The following is a 20264-nucleotide window of genomic DNA, read 5'->3' on the forward strand; positions in this document are numbered from 1 at the left end:
AATACTAGAGAAATCGAACCAGTTTTTTCTGCCGCGAGCGCTGTGCGGAATGCCAGCTCTTTCCGTGCGAGCAGCAGCCGCGTGAAGAGAGACGCTCGCTCACACACTGAGGCGGCGCGGCCGAGGCCAGGCCGAGGATTTTAATGAAGCTGGCGTGGAGGTCTGGCTCAGGGGGTACGGACGCCAGCTCAGGCAGGGGGGTCCCGCCACGCTCAGAGCCGCTCCAAACCCAGGCAGCGTTACTCTGGGGGAGAGCGCTGCAGAGCAAGCGCTATATTACCTTCCGTCGGAAGCGCTCGCTAACGCTTATATTAAAGCCTCCGACCTTCGGCCATCCATCAGCCGCGCGCGCCTCCCTCGCAATAAATCAACACAAACCGCTACACCGCACTCCGGAGCACGTACAGGACGGAGCGGAAAATAACACACTCAAGGTAAATAAGCAAAGAACACGGGGTCCTCCTCAAAACTGCTGAACTGTGCGACGGCGGCGCTGCACCAGCCTGTGAGTCTGTGACACCGCCCCTCACACGCGGCTTCCCCTCAGCGTCTCCAAAACCGACAGCATCAGCTGTGGGATCATCTGACATCATGACAGACACCTCGGCACCACTCTGTCACGGAACCCTGGGTACAGGCTGCCACACTTCTGCACAAGGTGCAGAGCAAAGTCAGGGGTGACAACGGACGCCAGATTGAATCACAGCTCATGAACTCCTGGAGGGATTGGTATCTCCAGTACCTGCTAGGATGTTTCCGGGGGGACGGACGAAGGGAGAAATGCTGAGCGCCACTCAGCCCTGTGAGCCCCCCGGGGCCAGCTCTCCACAGGCCTGCGTGAGGGACGCACAGCTGGCCGCTTACGCTCCGAGGGCTTCTGCGCTGAAATCAAAGAGGCTGAGCACGGGGACTGCGCTGGACGTCCGCCCGCGGGGGGGCAGCTCCGCTAATGTCACCCGCGTGCTCCGGAGCCGGTTCTCACGCGGGCGGGCGGGGGGGCGGACGGCACGCGCTCAGTTACGTAACCGCCGCTCCCGTTAGCACTCGCCGCTGCTCGACAGCGCGTCACGTGTGTCTGCCGCAAAAAAACCCCGGCGTGAAACGCACATCACCGAGGCTGCTGCCCTCTGGCCGAGCTCCGCTCGTTAACGGACAGGACAGCCAAACGCGCCGCGCTCGGACGCTGCGGGCCGGCCTGTCACAGCCAGACCGGGTCCCCCACCGACCGGCAGCGGGACAGATCCGTGGAGCCGGCCGGGCGGCGGGTCCAAGGACAAGGCCACGGGGGCGGTGCGTTATCGAGCGCTCTCCGCGCCTGTCACAGGCCATCGGAAATCAAAGGCGGCCGCGACGCCCCACAGTTACTCAGGACTCGGAGCTGCTGCCGCACTAACACAGCGGCGTGCGGACCCGAACCGCTCTTATGGAGGAGGGGGAAAAAGATATTACTGGAGAAAAAACAGACAGAATTTAGACAAGAGGAGAATAGACCGTACACCCCGTTTTACGGCTGGAAAAAGGGAAGCGTCCCCCCCTTGGGTCCCACAAAGAGTTTGCACATTTCCAGATCCGATGCCACCGCAGCTTAGAAATACAGCGTCTCTCTCCGGCGGCAATAAAAGGCTTTTCATCAGTTTTTCGGCGAAGGCGATAGTTTTACGGTAAACCTCCACATTTTCTCCCCCTCTGAAGACACATTAAGCATTTTCTGCACCAAACACAAAAAAGCTGAAATCATAAAAGTGGCGCTCGAGGCGTGGGGGCCGAGCAGAGGCATCCGTCACAGCTGGGGAGCGCCGCTCCGAACAGAGAGGTGTGCCTCACACGGGCCCTGCTCGTGCAGCTAAACAGCTCTACAGTCCCCTGTGGAAATACGGACCCAACGTGCTGCCCAAACTGACTGCGTAAGACATCCCTGCTGACTGCCACGCAGAAGGAAAACCACGCAGACTCACGCTGGAGCTGTGGTGAACCGAAATGAGTAACATATGGGGCAAACGCTAAAAAAAAGTATTTTTATGATCAAGGTGGGGCATCAAGCACACAGTGCTCTTGAGTAGGTGGTGATGATAATGACCCCGAAGCAGAGAGCATGTCCCCTTCCACACCCCCAAACCAGGAAAAATGCACTTTTCAGCTGAAGGAAAACTGCTGATATAAATGGTACCCCTTAAGTTTTATTCTTAAATGGCATCATGCGTGCTTGGCAGGATGTGGTCTGGGGCCTTAAATCAAGGACTGCCCTGCTAAAGCCACAAGGCCAGGAAGACTGTTCAACTTTCAGAAAACCCAAATAAATGCACCTCTCCTGATATCCTTCAACTGAAGGCTTTAGTAGCAACGAAAACCATAAAGTGTCCAGCCTTTCAGCTGTCCATGCCCTGGCCATATTTGACTTTAAATAGATTTGCCTGGAAAAGAGAAGCAGAAGGCATGCAATGACAGAGGCTAATTACTACTTATCAATTAGTGTGATAAGTAGTAATTAAGAATTCTCAGTGAACACCTTTATCAGAACACCAAGAAACCACACAAGCCTTTCAGATAAGGGAGGCTCTCGCTGTCCTTACTGACCTTAACCATAAAAATAAAATAAACGACGTTTTTGAAACCTGGAAAACACATCCTGCGTTTGCTCACCTTCGCCCTGAACAGCTGCACGGCAGAGCTGCAGCCGGCTGCTGCTGGCCAGACTGAATAAACCACTGTTTTTCTTGGAAAATATTTTTAGCACGGGCTTATTTACTGGCTACTTTGCTCCGGTTCCCTACTTTTTAGCACATTCCTGATTTTTTTTCTTGGTAAAACCATTTGTTCACAGTATAGTTAGAGGTATAAATGAAAGATTATTACATGACATATTGGGGACGAGAAGTATGACACGGCATTTCATCATAACGGTTTTCCAGTTCTGCTGAGCCATACGCTCGTTTATAAATACGGCAAACAAAAGATTATTTCAAATTAAAAGCAGGCAGGGGACTGAATACAAATCATTACCCTGTTTATTTAAAAATTCTGCAAACGGAACACCAACAAATGCTTCCCTCCCCTCCACCTAATCCAATTGTGTTGTGGCAGCAAACAAAAGGAAATTACAAATCACCCCAAATGATTGTACAGACAATCTATCAGGCAGTAGCCGCAGGGCGTGTGTGTGTGTGCATGTGCGCACGTGGTGTGTGTGCGTGTGTGTGTGTGCATGAGCTGTGTGTGAGTGTGGATGGGGGGGGTGGACTGAGAGAATGGAAACCAGGCTGGGGAAGACAGGAGGATGAGGGGGAAGCCAAGAGATGTGTGGAACATAACTTCTCTGAGGAGCATCCCGGGGGGGGTGGGGGGAGACAGTGAGCAGCTGTGGGAGGTAAAAGTGGATCTCGTCCCCCAGCCTAAATCTCCACAGGGACCAAAACTTTCTATTCAAACTGGCAGCTTTGAATAGGCCGGAAGCACAGGTCACCAGGCCCCACTGAGAACAGCATCCTCGCTATAACCTTACAGGAGCGCTGCTTTTTAAACCTGCTGACCAGCTAACTGCTACTCCCTAGAGGAAATTAAAACAACCCGGGCGCTCACTGCACATAAACCGCTCTTTTCAGTCAAATACACATTTTTTAAAAACTTTTTTTCCCAAAAGTTAAAGCTAAAAGTTGCAGAGGAAGTACGAAGAAGGGGAAAGAGGCAGATACTATCTGCTCCAGAGCTGAAGGCTGAAAGAAGGCTTTCCGTTCTTTAAGGCGCTGGGCTCAAGGAAACAATGGGCTAATTCATATTCTGCCACTGGTCCCCTTTTCAGATGGAAAGCGCTCACGGAGAGTCAACAATGAGCAGCTCCTCCCTGCAGAGACCCTGCCATTCAGCCCCGTCCCAGTGGCATCAACTCTAACCTTTTCGGAAAGGCCAGGGCCTGCCTGCGTCCCCCCACCCGCTTTCAGCCCAGGGCCCGGTTAGCCAGACAGCCCGTCTGCTGGCCTTCGCCTGGTCCGACCGGAAAACACCTTACGCTGCATTTCCTGGGACGCAGGAAAGTATTAAAAATGTTTTTAAAAAGCAATTAAAGGACGGGACCTTTCAATTACTGCCGGTGAGGGTTCCCTGAGAAAAGGAAACCGACGAGCGGACCGGGGCGAGCTGAACTTCTCCACGAGAAGATGAGGCTCCTCATTGCAGAGTCCGGGTGGTTTATAGCCGTTCAATTACAGAGGGCACTCCGATTTCGGAGTTTATGAGACAGCTGTCGCCTAATCTGATTTGCGGCTGGCGTTCCACGGCGGGGACGCCTGGGAGAATCGCTGCATTCAGCTTCGTCAAGTGCCAGCCGTCCTCCACCGCCAGCACGGACAGAGACGACTTCATCCCCACAGGCGCTCATTGTGCTGTACCAGCCTCCCCAGCATGCCTTTCACATGAATGGCCCATTTTTATTTCGGTTAAGATATGAATAAATATGCCCCGCATTCCGTTCATAACCAACGTCTTCTGCGCCGCCGCCGCCGCCGCCGCGGCACTTGCCATATGACGGCCCAGCGTGCCGCAGACCCTGCTGATTGGCTCCATGATTTACACCCTGCCCGGGTAGGAATCTGTCAGCGGTGTTGCAGGGCAAGCCTGCAGTGCCACCCTCCAAAAATCTGCGCTGTGTAATTCTGGTGCGCGAACCCGGCGCTACAATCGCGGCTTTCACGGACGAAGCGCCGCGGGGCGATCTTCGGTTTTAGGGAGACAGCGGTGAGATTGTCCAGAGATCGTCCTCTGTCCCCAAACTCTGACCGGGAGATCTGTCCGCTGTGCTGGTACACAACACACAAGAGGAGATCGGGCCTTAAATCTGGCCCCAGCGACGGCCAGACGGGGGCCGGCGAGGTGGGGGGGGGGGCCCTCCGGCCAGAGCCTCAGTGCGCTGCGGCGGGCTAAAGGCCAGCTGAGCTGCCCCGCAGACAGGACCGCCAGACGGACGGGTGGAAGGGGGCGGGACACGCTGTAGGGGCCACACCTGCCCCAGAACCTGCTGCTGACAGGCAATTTATGAGTCTAATGCAGCTCAGAGAAAGAGCCACACACACAGACACAAATATACAACTACAGACACATACACACACATATACAGACACATACAAATGAACACATACATGAACACATACATGCATACATACACACACACGCACATACATACATACATATACACATACATCTATTTCACTCATGCCTATGTCCTTTTCAACAAACATCCTGAAGATGCAGACAGAGGTTTATATCTGCAGAAATGCAGCGTGTGCGTGAGCAGAAAAGTAAAAAAATGAAACATCAACGGGAGCATTCAGTCTAAACTCTGCTATGCTGAATAGCGAAGTGAGGGCCGTGCCATGTCAGAGTTACGCAGGCTGGGAGACGAGCTCGCTGCTCTCCAATCAGACGACCAGCGGCTCTGAGCGCGTGCGGCTCTCCCCGCGCGGCGTCTGGCTCGGCCGCTATCGGCCGCCACATCTGAAGGCACTTGAGCGGGCCCCCCAGCCTCCGCCTGGGCGTGTCCACATCCGCCGGGGCGGGCCCGCGCGCGGGAGAGGCCATTATAACCCCCCCCAAGAGCCGCTATAAATAAACGCATCCTGCAGCCGCTCAGATTCCCACTTTATCATGTTTCCATTCAGCGCCTTCGGAGCGGATTTGGGCTTCTGATGAAGCCGTGTGGCAGAGATGACTCTCGGCCCGGTCTGACTACAGGGATCTGCCTTCAGAATGCGATCTGATGAGTCTCCATTTTGATGTGACACTTTGTGTCGCGCTGAAACACACTCACAAGTTAAAAAGCCGACTCTTTATGAAGCTCTGCAAAGGGATTTGATTTGATCTCTGCGTAAAGTAACTCATTTAAGTAGTTGTGTCAACTGTTTTCAGGTCCATAACTTTATTTTTTCTTAATTATAAGTTTTCCCACCACATGAGACTCATATGAAATACTCATCAATTGGGTTTTGCAAAATGAAGTCAAATCAAAGAATGAAGACAAACTCAATTTTCAGTCAGAATGAGTAAACTCACAAATAACTTATTCTATATAAATAACTTATATAATCTCAATATTTTGTATCAGTATTTTGTGATCTATATACAAATATGTAAGGTGGAAAATTAGGTCGTTAGGAGCTTTATGGCAAAAAACATTATAAAATCAGGAAAAACCACTTACATGGGCAAAGGAGTTCACTTTTAAACACTTAGCTAGTTTGTAATGCAAAGCTACTCAAATCTCTCTGCTGAGAAATGTACGAAATCCAAACGGTGCTCAAATTCACGCACCGCACAAGCCAAAAAACCTTAATCATCAGAAAACACACAAGACGCGTTTCTGAAAGTACCACACACCAGCGCTTCTGGGCCAGCCTAGAAAGGCTCCTTTTCCACGAGGAGCGCAAGGGAGTCAAAGAAAAGAAGTGCATTTTCGCTTCGTTGCTCAATCAGAAAACACCGCTCCGCTCATGGGGAAGTAATGGCCGTGTGTCAGTGAGCACACAGCTCTTAATCGGGTACGCAGAGGAGCTGGGCTCTCCGTGGCGGGCGGGACCTGGCGAGGCGAGCGCGTTACCGAGGGCGTTCTCTGAGTGAAAGACCGCTCAGGTGTGACGCGCTGCGGTGGAAGAGACGGCCGGGGGCGTTTATGGGAGTGGGGGCAGCGCGCCTCGTTGGGCCCCGCACGTTCTCGAGGGGCCCCGCTGGGCACCGGTTTAAGCAGTGCTCAGTGCTCCACGCCTTGCTGAACACGCAGAATGTGTAGAGTCCGCAGGCTGTGGACAGATAGTTAAAACCACGCTAGGAGAGAGAGGGGGGGGGAAATAACGCCGGGGAACAGAGTGCCTTCTTGTGGAAAGCGCGAGCCTGTTTCAGACGAGAATGAGAACGTTTGTTTGTTTCGACAACAGCATTGCGGATCCCAATATCACAGCTGGAGGTTAGACATCCTGAATGGCAGGACTTCCTCGTTAAAGAGTTTAAATTGAGAAACAAAATGTCTGCAAACCCCGCCATTCTGCTGGGTTTACAAACGCACAGGCAAACAGCTGCAAGCGTGAAATGCTCGCAGAACGATGCAGGGGCAATAAAAGCCCGCATCTCGAAAAATACTCATCATTCTGAGCCGACCCTTCCAAGCTCCGGGCCAAAACAGTTCCTTCAGAGGGAAACTAGACAGATGTTGCTCACTGGTTTGGAGCCAAGATGGAGCCGGAAAACAGTGTGTTAAGTAAATGGAGAACTGGAAATGTAATTGACAAATGAGCAGCAATAATCCCAATTCTTTTCAGCTCAGCAAACTTGGCTCTGCTGGCCCCTACGCCTACATAAAGACTGAAGAACAACGGCAATCTTACCCTGGTAACGGCTCCAAACGCAAACGCGGGGCCGCTTGCACACCTGGCCCAGCTCAGCCGCAAAACATTTACCCGCCCAGCGCTTCCCCCGAAGCCCCTGCAGCACACGCCAGGCCTGGAGCTTCGCCCCCGTCCAATTCAATCAGCGGCAGAACGAAACGAGCAGGCGCATCCATCCCTCCTGCTAATTAGATTGTTTTTGTGGAAATTCAATCAGTGTGCGCGCGCATTACGGTCCACGCCGCGCGTGAAGGTCGCACGGCGACCGACCGCACCTACGGAACAGCCTGTTCCACCGCCGCGGCGACAGACCCTCGGAAGAGCGCATCCCATAACTGCACTCACCGGAAACACGGGGAACAAGGCCCTGTGCACTGGGCTGGCCCAACACACACACACACAAAAAAAACACATTTACACACAGATACAGCAAAGAGAGGGAGAGGGAAGGGGGAGAGAGATGGATAGATAAAATGATAAAGAGCAGACAGAACGCGAGAACACGAGATCTACCTACACTGTACCACAGCAAAGTCAACACAGTGATTCATTTGATAATGGAATCGGATTCCATCACTGGGCAATATTAGATCCGGTAATATTAAATTATTAGATCTGTCTGCGTTTTTACCGATAGTGATTTTTTCACTCAGCTTGAGACAATGTATCATAAGCCATTTATTCCCTGGGGATTACTGCGAGAGTCGAGTGACATCAGCTGTGTGGTTTCCTCCAGCTAAAGCAAACAAGACAGCGAGCCTCACTCACATTATTTAAGCCATACAGTATATTACAGCAAGTCATGAGAGGCTGCAATCACAGCACAAAACCATCTTAAGCAAGCTGATCTGTCTATCTGGCTAATCCCACACTCTGGCCTATTATCATTCCCAAAAATAAATAAATACTTTTTTTTAAGAAAAACGTTGCTCTATCAAACAGTCAGCCAACCCACAAAATCTCCACTGGCAATCCACCACTGCAATTACGTCCCTCTGAAGCTCCTCCGGTTAATGGCTTTCTGTCCAATTTCAGGGCGATGTCACGGAATAACAGCAGGTTTGCGTGCGGCGGTGCTTCTGGAGAACGCACGGTGGAAACAGGAGGAGAGCAGCGATGAACAGCAGCCCTCTAATATCAGCCCTTTCAGTGCGGTCTCAGATAGACGGGCACTGCTAATGCAGTACACCAACAGAACACAACGACTTTCAAGAGTTACGCGCGGTATGGAAAAGCTGATGGGGGATTTTATTTATTCGTGCACATTTTTTACTTTTTAAAAAGTGTGGTGCGCAGCGCAAGCTCGACTGAAACACCAACGCAACTACAAAAGCAGGCTGGAAAACTGCTGCCCGTGTCTTCAGTTAAGCCCCTGAACAGCACTGACACCAGGCATTACTAACGACCTACACCTGGAGAATACCAACCCTTTAGTCCTGGTATTAAGACTGATTAATCCCATTTTACAATGCTTTCATCAAGCCTAGGCATTTTCAGGCTACATCAGTCATCCAGAACAGCCTAGTTACCATACACTATATCTAATGCAACAGAGTTGGAAGCATTCTGTGCTACATGAGAGCGTTCATATTCTGAAACATAGTTCACAGGGGCTTTCTAACCAATAGCAACCGATAATGCTGTACTTCCCTACACTGGCCACCAGGGCGTCTCGCTCTCCCTTCTGCCCATGATGTCTCCCGGTACAGCAAGCACAGCTTCTGATACGAGATGTGGGCTGAGAGGGAAGGGCATTCAACTTTTTAACTCCGGCCACTGTACTTTTCACACACAGACGCACAATCACAGCAGCCGAAGCTGCCGTCACGCGATTGGCCGCTGCCCTCCGGTTTCGGTTCCTGCCCCGAGAAATGCAGCCGTCACCAGAAAGAGACAGGAACGAGAGCAGCGAAACAAAACAAAAGATGTCAGATTCACTCGGGTAGGAAATCACTGACCTTTTCTAAGGCTCACAGATGCCAGTTTCAAAGGATAGGCCCCGCTGCCTCCTGTGAGAGCTGTTCATTTGAGTCAGACATTGTTACTGAGGGGTGGACCGTTTCCCTCCTTTTCTGATTTAAAAAAAAAAAAGGAGCAGGGCGAGCGAACAGTAAGCAAAAACTTGGTAGCAGTGGATTCTGGAGGTTATACAAGTGCATGTTCCCAAGGGAACCATGAGATACGGCACAGGCTGGCTGAATACATTCTTTGAGTTACTGCCAGGCGATAAAAGTTTCAGAAAAGCCATTTTACTCTTAGGTATAAAAAGAGAAGAGTGGAGAGGGGGGAAAAAATCCCATTCCCAAGGCAGGCTGTACAAACAATGGCGCTGTCCATGTGCTCTCCCTCTCTCTCTGTCTCTCTCTCGGGCAACACGGGAGCTTTCAATTTCACAGGAGACAAGAGAACAGCGCCATGTCCATCTCCCTGCACCCTGAAACAAGACAGCTCTCACCAGCACGGCCCCTTAAAAACCGAGCTGCTCTTACGCTTGAAAACTGCCTCTCCGCTTTACTGTCCTCAGTTCCCCACACTTCAGTTCCTGAACACGCAGCTTTTTAAGGGTCTGCTTGGAAGAGCGACAGCAGTGACAGCAGGAGAACCGGGCGGCGCGTTCTCCGAGGGTTAGCGACGCGTTCTCCGAGGGTTAGCGACGCGTTCTCTGAGGGTTAGCGGAGTGTTCTCCGAGGGTTAGCGGCGCTCAGAGCCGTAGGAAACGGGCCCTCTCCGCCGCCGCCACCGCTGGCTGGACGTCGGGCGGCCGTCGTGCAGGCGACCCTGCACCGAGGCCCTAAGAATCCACCTGCTGCTTCAGAACGGGGGCGGCAATTATTTCAGCGCGCTAATGGGCTCAGAGAACAGGGACAGGCAGTGCTGGGAAAGCGTCACGCTGGCAGGGCACAGGGATTACTCAGGGCACCTCGCTAAGGGAGACACAAAAGCACCGGAGAGGAATGACAGGGCCCATCATGTCATCAAGAGACTAACTTTTAAACAGCAGCAGAGCTGCATTCCCAGGGAGGAACACACACACACACACACACACACACCGCACACACACACGCGCACACACACACACGCACACACACACACACACACACACACACACACACACACACACACACACGCACACACACACACACACACACACACACACACACACACACACACCACACACACACACACACACACACAGACACGCACACAGACACGCACACACAGACACGCACACACACACGCGCACGCACACGCAGACACAAGCACACGTGTGCACACACATACATACACGTGTGCGCAGGCACACGTGCACAGTCTGCGCACACACACACACACACACACACACACGTCTGGCCTTGCTCACATGCTGTACTCTCCATTCCGCGGGCAAGCGCGCCAAAACATTAAAAATGTACTGCCACTATGCTCACCATTAATGTCACTCTAAACAAATTGCCTTCCTTTCAGTCTGAATTAGTGGTTGAGGGAAAGGGGACCATCTGTTTGAATCATAAAACATTAATGGAAGCGGTTATTTAAAACAACACAGGTGACGGCTACTGGAAAAAGATCATGCAGCAGGAAGTTCCAGGGTGCAGAAGTACAGGTCCTACTGGGTGACACCAGTAAAATCGACTGTGAAATACTTGCCCCCTAAATTCCACATACTCACGTATGTCCTAAAGAGCTCAACACAAGGGTCAAAGCAACGTGCCCTGTAAAGAAAGCCAAAGTCTTTACCCATGTTAAAAAGCGTTCACCTCACCTACGGCAGGGGTCCACAATCGCAAAGCCGGCACCCACACCGGCCCTATTAGAGGATAAGATCCAAAGGGGCCACCTGGCCTTGCAGGGGTAAGTAGGGTAGTGGTAGGAGTCACCACGACCAATACGCCCCCTCCATCCCCCAAACACACACACACACGTGTACACACACACACATGCACACACACAGGGAACGGGGTGATGCGCAGTCCCTCAGAAGGGATGCAAGTCTCAAAGTGAATGACGTCACCCACAGCGGCGGAGAGTTACATCACCCCACTCAGACTACCCCCCCCCCCCCCATCCTCCCACCCTCCTAAGCCACGCAGTGCGTTCGGACCACCAAACGGGGAGAGAAGTACCACCCCGCCACCCGCCCTGGGGGCACATTCAATTACTGCAGCTGAATTTCCTCTGCTCTTCGGACCTAATGAAGCAAGGAAATAAATAAATAGCGATAAAGGAAGACGGTCCCTGGCCTGCTCTTGGCTGCCGCTCTGTACCTCAGCGTACCGCCGGGAGCCCAGGTTCCGGAAGCTTCTCAGAAGAGCCACTTTACGCCGCCCGCCTCGCGCGGTCCCCCGCGGCCTCTCCCCTGAAATGGACAGTGCGTGCTGCGCAGCCTGCTGCGGCTGCCTGGCGCTTTGTTATTGTTTTCTGTTTGCGCGCTGAATAACACGGTCGGCTGCGTAACTCGAGTATCTGAGAGCTTTCTCCCGGCGGCGCTGGCGTGAGCGCGCTGCCGTCTGAGAGCGGGAATGGGAGGAGGGGGACGCTGCCGAATCCCCGACTCTCCCCGGCTCGCCCCCAGCCCGCAGGAATGAGCCCGGCGCTTCTGGTCAGCGTTCCCCTCTCGGGGCCCTCCAAACCAGAGGACAGCGCCGGAGCGCCGGAGCGCTGCCAAGCCCACAGTCTCCAAGCGGCCGGGCCCCGCTCCGACTCTGACCTCTCTTTTCCACACTCCCCGCTGATCAATCCAGAGTGCTCCAACAAAGCGGGAACGAGGGAGGGAGGGAGAGAGGAAGGGAGGGATGGGGGGGAGGGAGGGAGAGAGGGAGAGAGGAGGGAGGAGGGAGGATGGGGGGGCTCTGTCCAAACGGCCCCAATTCCAGCGGGCCGAGCTGAGCGGTGCAGTGGAGCGGAGCTGGGCTGTTCCTCTCGCTTCACCGCAGAGCGGCGGGCGCATGTTTGCTCACTGACTCATTAGAGAGGAGCTGTGGAGCTGGGAGCGCTGAGCGGGGAGATCCCGCTTCCTCCAGCGATAGCCCTTCCGCTCAACCACTGCTACTGCTAATACTGCTGCTGCTGCTGCTGTTACTGTTACAACTGCTGCTGCTGCTACTGCTACTGCTGCTGCTGCTACTGTTACAACTGCTGCTGCTGCTACTGCCTACTGCTCTACTGCTGCTACTGCTGCTTACTGTTACGCTACTGCTACTGACTGCTGCTGTTACTGTACTACTGCTTGCGCTGCTGTACTGACTGCTGTTTACTGCTCTAGCTGTCTGTGTACAAATGCTGCTGCTGCTCTGCTGCTGCTGCTATACTACTGCTGCTGCTGCTGCTGTACTGTTACAATGTCGCATGCTGCTGCTGTACTGAAATGGCTGCTGCTACTCATGCTAATTACTGTTACAACTTGACAGGCATGCTACGCTGTGGCTGTTGACTACTGCGTAATGCTGCTGCTGCTACTACTACTACTACTACTACTACTACTGGCTGTTACTGCTTAAAGCTTCAGACAGAATGGCCAAGCACTGGAAAAGGCTTGACAGTCAGATGGCAAAATCGACCACGGAAGGGGCACTACTCACTAATTACTGCCAAACTTTGACAGAGCAATTACCAAATGGGGGAAAGGTAAACAAAAAGCTTTGGTCTCACACTAAACTTCTAGATTGGTTTGTTTTAAGCCTGCAATATCATAGGATTTGTATCTAAAACAAGAAAATGAAGGGTGGAAAAAAACCTGTAAATTTAGAAATAACCTCAAGCATATGGCGAAAATGACCACAGTGGATGACGGTGGACCACCCACAAAACGCCAGTGGAATTAAACAACAATATCCCTCTGGTCTACTGCAGTCCTCCAAACATATTTTCATGGCCGAAAATAGAGAACCCACACACCTGGAGGAGTGTGAAAGCATAAGCAGTGGGGAGGGGTGAAGGGAGGAGGAGGACGAGGAGGGTGAGGAGGGCGAGGGCCAGCGGTGGGTGAAGCGAGACACTCGACGCTCAGAACGCCGCTCCTCCCCAGCGGCGGGCTGACACACGCTGGCAACCCGCCGTGGCGGCGGCTCCATCTGCAGAAGCGCGCCGCGCATTAGACAAGAGGCCCGGTCCGGGTCGCCGCACCGAATTACCCAGAGCTCCTCACGAGCGCCGCCGCAATTCTGAGCAAGTGGACTGTGAGTAATGGAGAACGGCTACAACGGACAAGCCCGTCTAACAGCTCTCATTGTCAATTCGCGAGGAAAAGGAGGCTTTGAAAGTTGCGAAGCGTTCCTTTCTGTCATACCTACATATGGTATCTGCGGGGACAAGTGCATGGTTACCGCACGTGGAAAATCAGCCAGTCTATCAGAAATGCTAGATATGGCACCACGGTGTGCACGTCTTTTCAACATAACATCAGAGAAGGAAAGGAACAGCCACTCGGTAGAGTATGGCGTTGAAATATCTATGGTCTGTCATCCAATTAACAGCAGGTACAGCACAGCAGCTTGTATGGAAGAGCATTTGATGGTCTTGGGTATTCATAACACCAAATTGCTGACCCCACATATGCTTTCTGGTGCAACCCAAAGCTTTTTGTTTAGCCTTTTGTTTTTACTCAAATACGGCCTGTGTCATTGGATCCTGTCTACTTAGCGGTTGCAAAGCTATTGTTGTGGAGTTCTAAGAACAGGATGAGTGTGCATGTCTAAATAACTTCTAAGATTAAAAGTCACTGCAAGAGCTGGCAGCGCCAGAACAAACTGAAATATCAGCACAGAAGTAGGCTACACTGAACTGGAATTATGGGCTAAACAAAACCAGTAGCTTGGGCAACTGCCTAACTTCTAACAGTAGGCTACAGCAACCTCTTTCTGAGTCAAAGTATAAAGTGGTCAAAAAATGATCCCACAATTCAGTGGGGAATTCGGAGAGTGCAAGAAAACTGGAGGGTTCTCACAGCAGCATGGCTAACAAGCAGACTTGAGATCGGCGGGTAAAGAAGACTCATTCTGTCCAAAAAGGTTAACCTCAGCATACGGACTGGCGCCCGGTTTATCCAAACACAATGAGACGGGCGGAATTAAAACTAACAAAAGGAAACTACGTAATGCCTCCTGAATCGCAGGCAGCCTGGTGCAGTGGAGTGCCAGCGTTATGAACACGTGTCTGCACTCAACTTTTTTTGGGAACCCCACAAGCAGCGGTAGTGTGTAGGTGAAAGCACTTTGACTGGAGTACAGCGTGTTCAAACTGGTCTTGCACTGATATATGCCTCACTTCAAAAATAAAAATAAAATAAAGTTTGAGTTCCTTCTGAACATGCGCTTTAACTTTCACGACGACTCTCACATTTGTACTTGGGGAGCATTAAGAGTAATTAAATTCCACCCGAGATGGAACAATCTATATGCACAACAAATGACTTAATTGAGATAAAATCCAGAGCTTGATGTCAGTTCTGCTTCCAAGTAAACTTCCACAGTAAGCTAAATGGAATAACCAAGTCTTACAAAGCAGTTTACAGCATATAGCTACAGCACACTGAATCATACTGAAATTATGAACACGTTTCATGAGGATGAGTGTTTTTGCAACCAGAGATTTCACTCCTAGAAAAATATTTTATTCTGAAACATTACATTTAAGTATTGTTTGGAGTTCTCAGGATTATTACAAAATCCACAATACTACTCAAACCTGCATTTTAACCAAGCAGAATAAATACCCACTACTGAATTTCTGCCACTTAAAAATAGTAATACAACTGAAGTAAGAAAAACACATTCAAAACACAATGTAAATTCTGAAATCAAAGAGAGAAAAAATGCCACTGTCTGCATTTAAACAGGTGTCTGTTTCCAAGTGGTTTCCCTACATTTGCCTGGGGAATGCAAACACTGTCTCTGCCCTAACGTATGTGACCTAAGAGGACCTGAGGATTTGCCTAACAGTATTTCACTCGTCTGAGGACAGAGGCGTCCCCTGACACACCCGCTACACCTCTCTAATGGGCCAGGATCGCACACCACAAAGCTAACGGGGTGTGGAAACCTGAACTTAATACATCTCACTTCAGGACTGATACCTCCTTTCCACACTCAAAGAACCTCAGCCAAGCAAGATAAACCTGAAACTATCTCCCCCTCTCCCCCCACCCCCTCTCTCACTCACTCACTCACACACACACACACACACACACACACCAATCTGCAATGAAAAACAACACAGACAGTAACGTTTTATTCTTTAAGCCCCAAAGGTCAAAGAAGGTTAATTGGACAACAGAGAGGAGAAAACCAGCATCATAAGTTGACGGGCTGTAATAAAACAATAGCTCCAGGATAAACCATGTGGCCAGCCAGCCAGAGATAAACCCATAGAGGCAGGGCTGGCTAAAGGCATATAATATACAGCAATAATATGACTTTCCCATTAAACCATATTAAACTACAGCTGCATTTTCTCATCATTTCCCCCAACACTGACAATTAAACTAGCTCAGCACGGCCAAAACAAAAACAATTTCCGGATGAACATTTAATCCAACTATATTTACAGTATCTCATTAAAAAAAGAGGAGAAAGAAATCCCAAAAGAACAGAGATTAGGAAAAACGAGAGTTCCATCTATTTTTAGACTTTGTTTTCAATTGAATAAAATTAAAACGAACATATAAACTAGTCGAGTAAAATAAACTGCCAAGCAGAAAAGAGTTGATGACTCATAATCGTCAATAACATCAGAGAATGAAGCAAACGAACGGTAACACCAGTAACGGTCTATGTGCTATACCTTTACCCGGACAAAGCAATATGAACTCAAAGCCGCTTTTAAATAGCTGTTAACAAACGACCGTCGTATTTTCAAACACCGTTCCTGCTAATTCGGAAAACGCAAAAAGACAAAAAACTGCACTGAAGGATGACTTACCATAAAATATTGCCAAAAGCGACGAGTAAAAAGCTTTGTAGAGCTGTATACTGGATAATTTAGCGGGGAGAATTTAAATTGTCATCCAGATGCTGAACATCACCGCGCGCTCGTCAGCCCGGAGATGGACACGCGCTCGCTGTAAGCAGTTTCCCAGGAGTGTGCTCTGATATCTGAGCTCGAGAGGAAAAGCCTCCCAGCTGTCAGCCTCCCTGTGTGTTAATGTGTGTGCGCGCGTTTGTAGTAAACTGAAACCTGAAACCCGTGTGATGTCACGTTCCAGCTCTCGGCTTCGGTTGTATTCTCTACAGTCAACGATCCGGGAATGGGAGACAAAAAAGTGTGCGGTGGCGGGGTGGGTGATGCGAAATAAAAAACAACAACAGTCAGGGAAAAGCCGTGTGCAATCACCCCTCTTTATGTCTCTAAAGCCCAGTGAAAAGACAGTGCAAACACTGCACTCTTGATTCCGCGCTTCTCGGAAAAGAGGTTGGCTCGCCTGTCAAAATTGCGGGGTCAACGCTGGGTTTCTTTTTTTTTTTTTTAAGCATCTTGTACGTGGCCTTCTCCCTAATTTACATCTACACCAGAAAGGGAATGAAAATCTGCATTCGAAAATCTTGTACGTTACGAAAACCGGAAAATATTCAGCTCGCCAAATTGCTTATCTCTGCCATCTGCCGTCTGCGTAAGGTAGGCTTAATATCCGTACCATAGGACTAATATCCATACACTAAAGTAGCGAGGCTAGTTTAGAGCTCCCCAGACAGACAGTCTCCTGAGACACACACACACTCTGTATATATAAGAAAACATGACGTACTAATCGATATGAAATGAACTTACAACCAGTGCAAACACTCAAATACTTTTTAAACAAAGGAACAAAGGATGCTGAAAGAGCTCATATTACGGGACTGTATTATCAGTTCTGAACCAAAGCAACTGACGTGAGAAAGGCGGGGAGCTGCTAATCACAAGACAATCTCCGATAACAGAAAACACCTTTGGAAGTGGATCGCTACCATCCGCGGGCGGAAAGCAATCACAAAGTCAAAGAAAAAAGGGGCATGTCACTGACCAGCGTGGTGACGGCCGATTGCACCAGCCTTTTAACTCGACTAGTCTTGTCGCTTGGAGACGCTGCTTCGACAGGAAGTCTCTTTATTAAAATGGTGCATCATTTATTAAACACCATGTAGGTCATTTGCCTACCTGGGCTTTTGCCAGTGACTCATAATTACAACTGCGTGGGTCAAAAGAATGTTTTAATTTTTCATGAACTATGAATTATGTCCTAATTAAACATGACTTATTACTTCGGCCCTGGCTCGGACGCTAGAGACAGATTTTTTTTGTTGATAAATGATCGACTATTAAAACTAATCAAATGAGCAATAATTGCACATTATAACGACATATAAATTTAACTATGTATTGCACAGATGACAGATTTGCTTGACTGGGGGTCAGTGATAATGAAGGCAATATATTCTGATTGCTTAACATCATATTTCTCTGAAGAAAAGGGGAAATAAAAATTCCAAGGCGTTGGTGTTAGTGTAATAAACCCATCTGCACACCGGCGCATCTTCCTCAGTCTCAATTTTGGATTTCAGATTCATGAAGAGCATAACGCATTACAGAAATGCACGGCATCAGATAATTCTGTTTATTCCGTGCGTGTGCACGGAATAGTCAGATCACCGGAGTAAAGCAGTGGCTGAGATGTGCTGAAGCTTTGGGGGAAAACAGATCTACAGGGATTCAGTAAGCACTAAGCAGTAAAACAGGAGGAAAAGGGAAAGTGATGAGTCATGTCGGTAAAAGTGAGAATTGCTAAAGGAATCCGTGGCGAATGACGGCTTATAGTTTTGGTGGAGATGGGGGGAAGGTCAGGGGAAAGTATGATCTCTGGGTTCCATCAGCAGCTTAAAGCCTGTCGACAAGTCAAAAACCGCGTTAGCCAACTCTGCCGTAAGACGGAGATGAACTGCTGGACATGGCATTCTCTGAAGAGTTCACAGGGTCAGTCAGTTGTGCTGGAAACCTGATATTACTGGGGGGGGGGGGGGGGGTTGTTCAGAAGAGTGGCTCTCATCTTTCTTCTGATGTGGTGGTCTGACTCCTTTAGGGGGTGGGGGTCCCTGTCCCTGACATTACTGAAGTCTCACGGGAGGCACGTCCCAAAAGAGCCTGGCGAACCCAAAAAAACGCATCTGTCGCATCCTCCAGCAGGAGAGCTCTCGACTCTGAGGCCCTGCCATCACAGACAGAAATTCTCCTATTTCAACGGACCCGAGGTTCAGGTCCTGGGCGTGGGAAGCCCTGTGTTTGGTTTTTGGCTGGAGCGGTAATTGGTTTGCCCACTTCTTTGTGATTAATGAGGCTTAAAAGGGCAGCCTGCGTCACACGGCCCCGTCGTTTCCACGACGGAGAGCAAAGGACAAAGATCCATCATCCGCCGGAGAGCCAGGCAACAGCGGAGATTAGAGGAAACGTCTTGTAGGGCACAGCGAGGAGGAGCGGTCGCGGTTTTCAAAGTGCAACCCGGTCATAAATGCATATAAAACGGGAGCGGGTCGAGCCAAAGGGGACCAGCGCGGACATGACGGCTGTCTTAAGTACTACAGGCTGACAGAGAGGAGAGGAGACGGCCACACGCTCATCCTAAACCTTTATCTGAGGGAGACAAGAAAAGTGATTTATTGCATATATGTTCACGTGTGTGTGTATACATTTTTTTTTTTTTTGAGTGGGGTTGAATGAGAATCATGGAAAAGGGTCGTTTCTTTTCTGAGGAAAAGCAGGAGGACCACTTTGCTGCAGCCATGGCCTGCCACCACAACCCCACTGTCTAAAAGAGTACAACTATTCTGAGATCCTGTATTCCACACAGTGATCAATCATTTATGAGAGACATATGCAGAGTTATGTGCTCAGGAGCTAGGAGAGATGGAAGCGCAGACAGCTTCACACAACCGTGTACAAGCATGTTACTGTGGTAGTTAATGCAAAATATCTGAAATCCAGAACAACTCTTGATGATTAAATATTGGACTTGTTAACATTTGTAATTTGTCACATGATTTTAAGGATCCAAAAAAGGGTGGAACACTCTCATGGTAAGACACAATGACAATGTTTTGCAAGGGAAAGTAGTCAGTAACTGACAGGACATGGTAAGTCAACCCATTAGGCTATGTGGTTCATGAGGTCCCTTTCTCCACTCACTAGTTACCACATGTAACCTTGCCTGGAACTAGAGTAGTCTGAGCTCTGGGACTCTCCATCTCTCAGACACACAAATAAACATCCCCACACTTTCCGTCTGACTGGGACTTGTAGTGACAGGAGGGGGACGGCAGGGGATCCTCGCTGCCCTCAGAAATCCTAAAAGTGACGGAGCAGCATTTCTGAGAGTTTACGCTGTGCTAAGGAACTGTGAAGAACGCTGTCAGCAGTCACGCTACCGCGATAAGCACAGGTTACTCTCTGCCTCTCAGAAGGATTACAGGTGGGCATGAGTGGGCAGGGTTGCACAGAGTTGGGCAGGATTAGGCAGGGTTGGGCATGGTTGGCAGGATACAGGGCTGGGCAGGGTTGCACACGGTTGAGCAGGGTTTGGCAGGGTTGAGCAGGGCTGGGCAGGGTTGGGTAGGGACTGGGAGGGTTGGGCAGGGCTGGGCAGGATTAGGCAGGGTTGCACAGGGTTGGGCAGGATTAGGCAGGGCTGGGCATGGTTGGGCAGGATTAAGCAGGGGTGGGCAGGGGTGGGCAGGGTTGAGCAGGGTTTGGCAGGGTTGGGCAGGATTGGGTGGGGATTGGGAGGTGGGAGGGGGCAGGTGGCGGTTAGGGCAGGGTTGGGCAGGTGCCGCAGCTCCCTGAAGTGCAAGACGCTGAGTGAACTCGCCTGTCTCAATGCAAGGCTCAACAGCATCCGAAAGGAGGCCGCTGGGAAGACATGATAAAGACTTATTAACC

At 50.3% G+C, this 20264-nt stretch overlaps 1 protein-coding gene across 18 annotated transcripts in view; it reads right to left on the reverse strand.

The window, feature by feature from the left end:
- The window catches only part of plekha5 (pleckstrin homology domain containing, family A member 5), a 166202-nt gene that overhangs the window by 64234 nt on the left and 81704 nt on the right, over positions 1–20264 (reverse strand). The window contains exon 1 of one of the 18 annotated variants that reach the window (XM_064342843.1): positions 16281–17057. The exons of the other annotated variants lie outside the window; for them this stretch is intronic. The gene's annotated coding sequence lies outside the window, so the exon portion shown is untranslated. Of the gene's footprint in view, positions 1–16280; positions 17058–20264 lie in introns of those variants that run through there. 18 annotated transcript variants of the gene reach the window in all.

This window comes from Anguilla rostrata, chromosome 7 (assembly GCF_018555375.3).
Source record: "Anguilla rostrata isolate EN2019 chromosome 7, ASM1855537v3, whole genome shotgun sequence".
NCBI classification, from domain to species: Eukaryota; Metazoa; Chordata; class Actinopteri; order Anguilliformes; family Anguillidae; genus Anguilla; species Anguilla rostrata.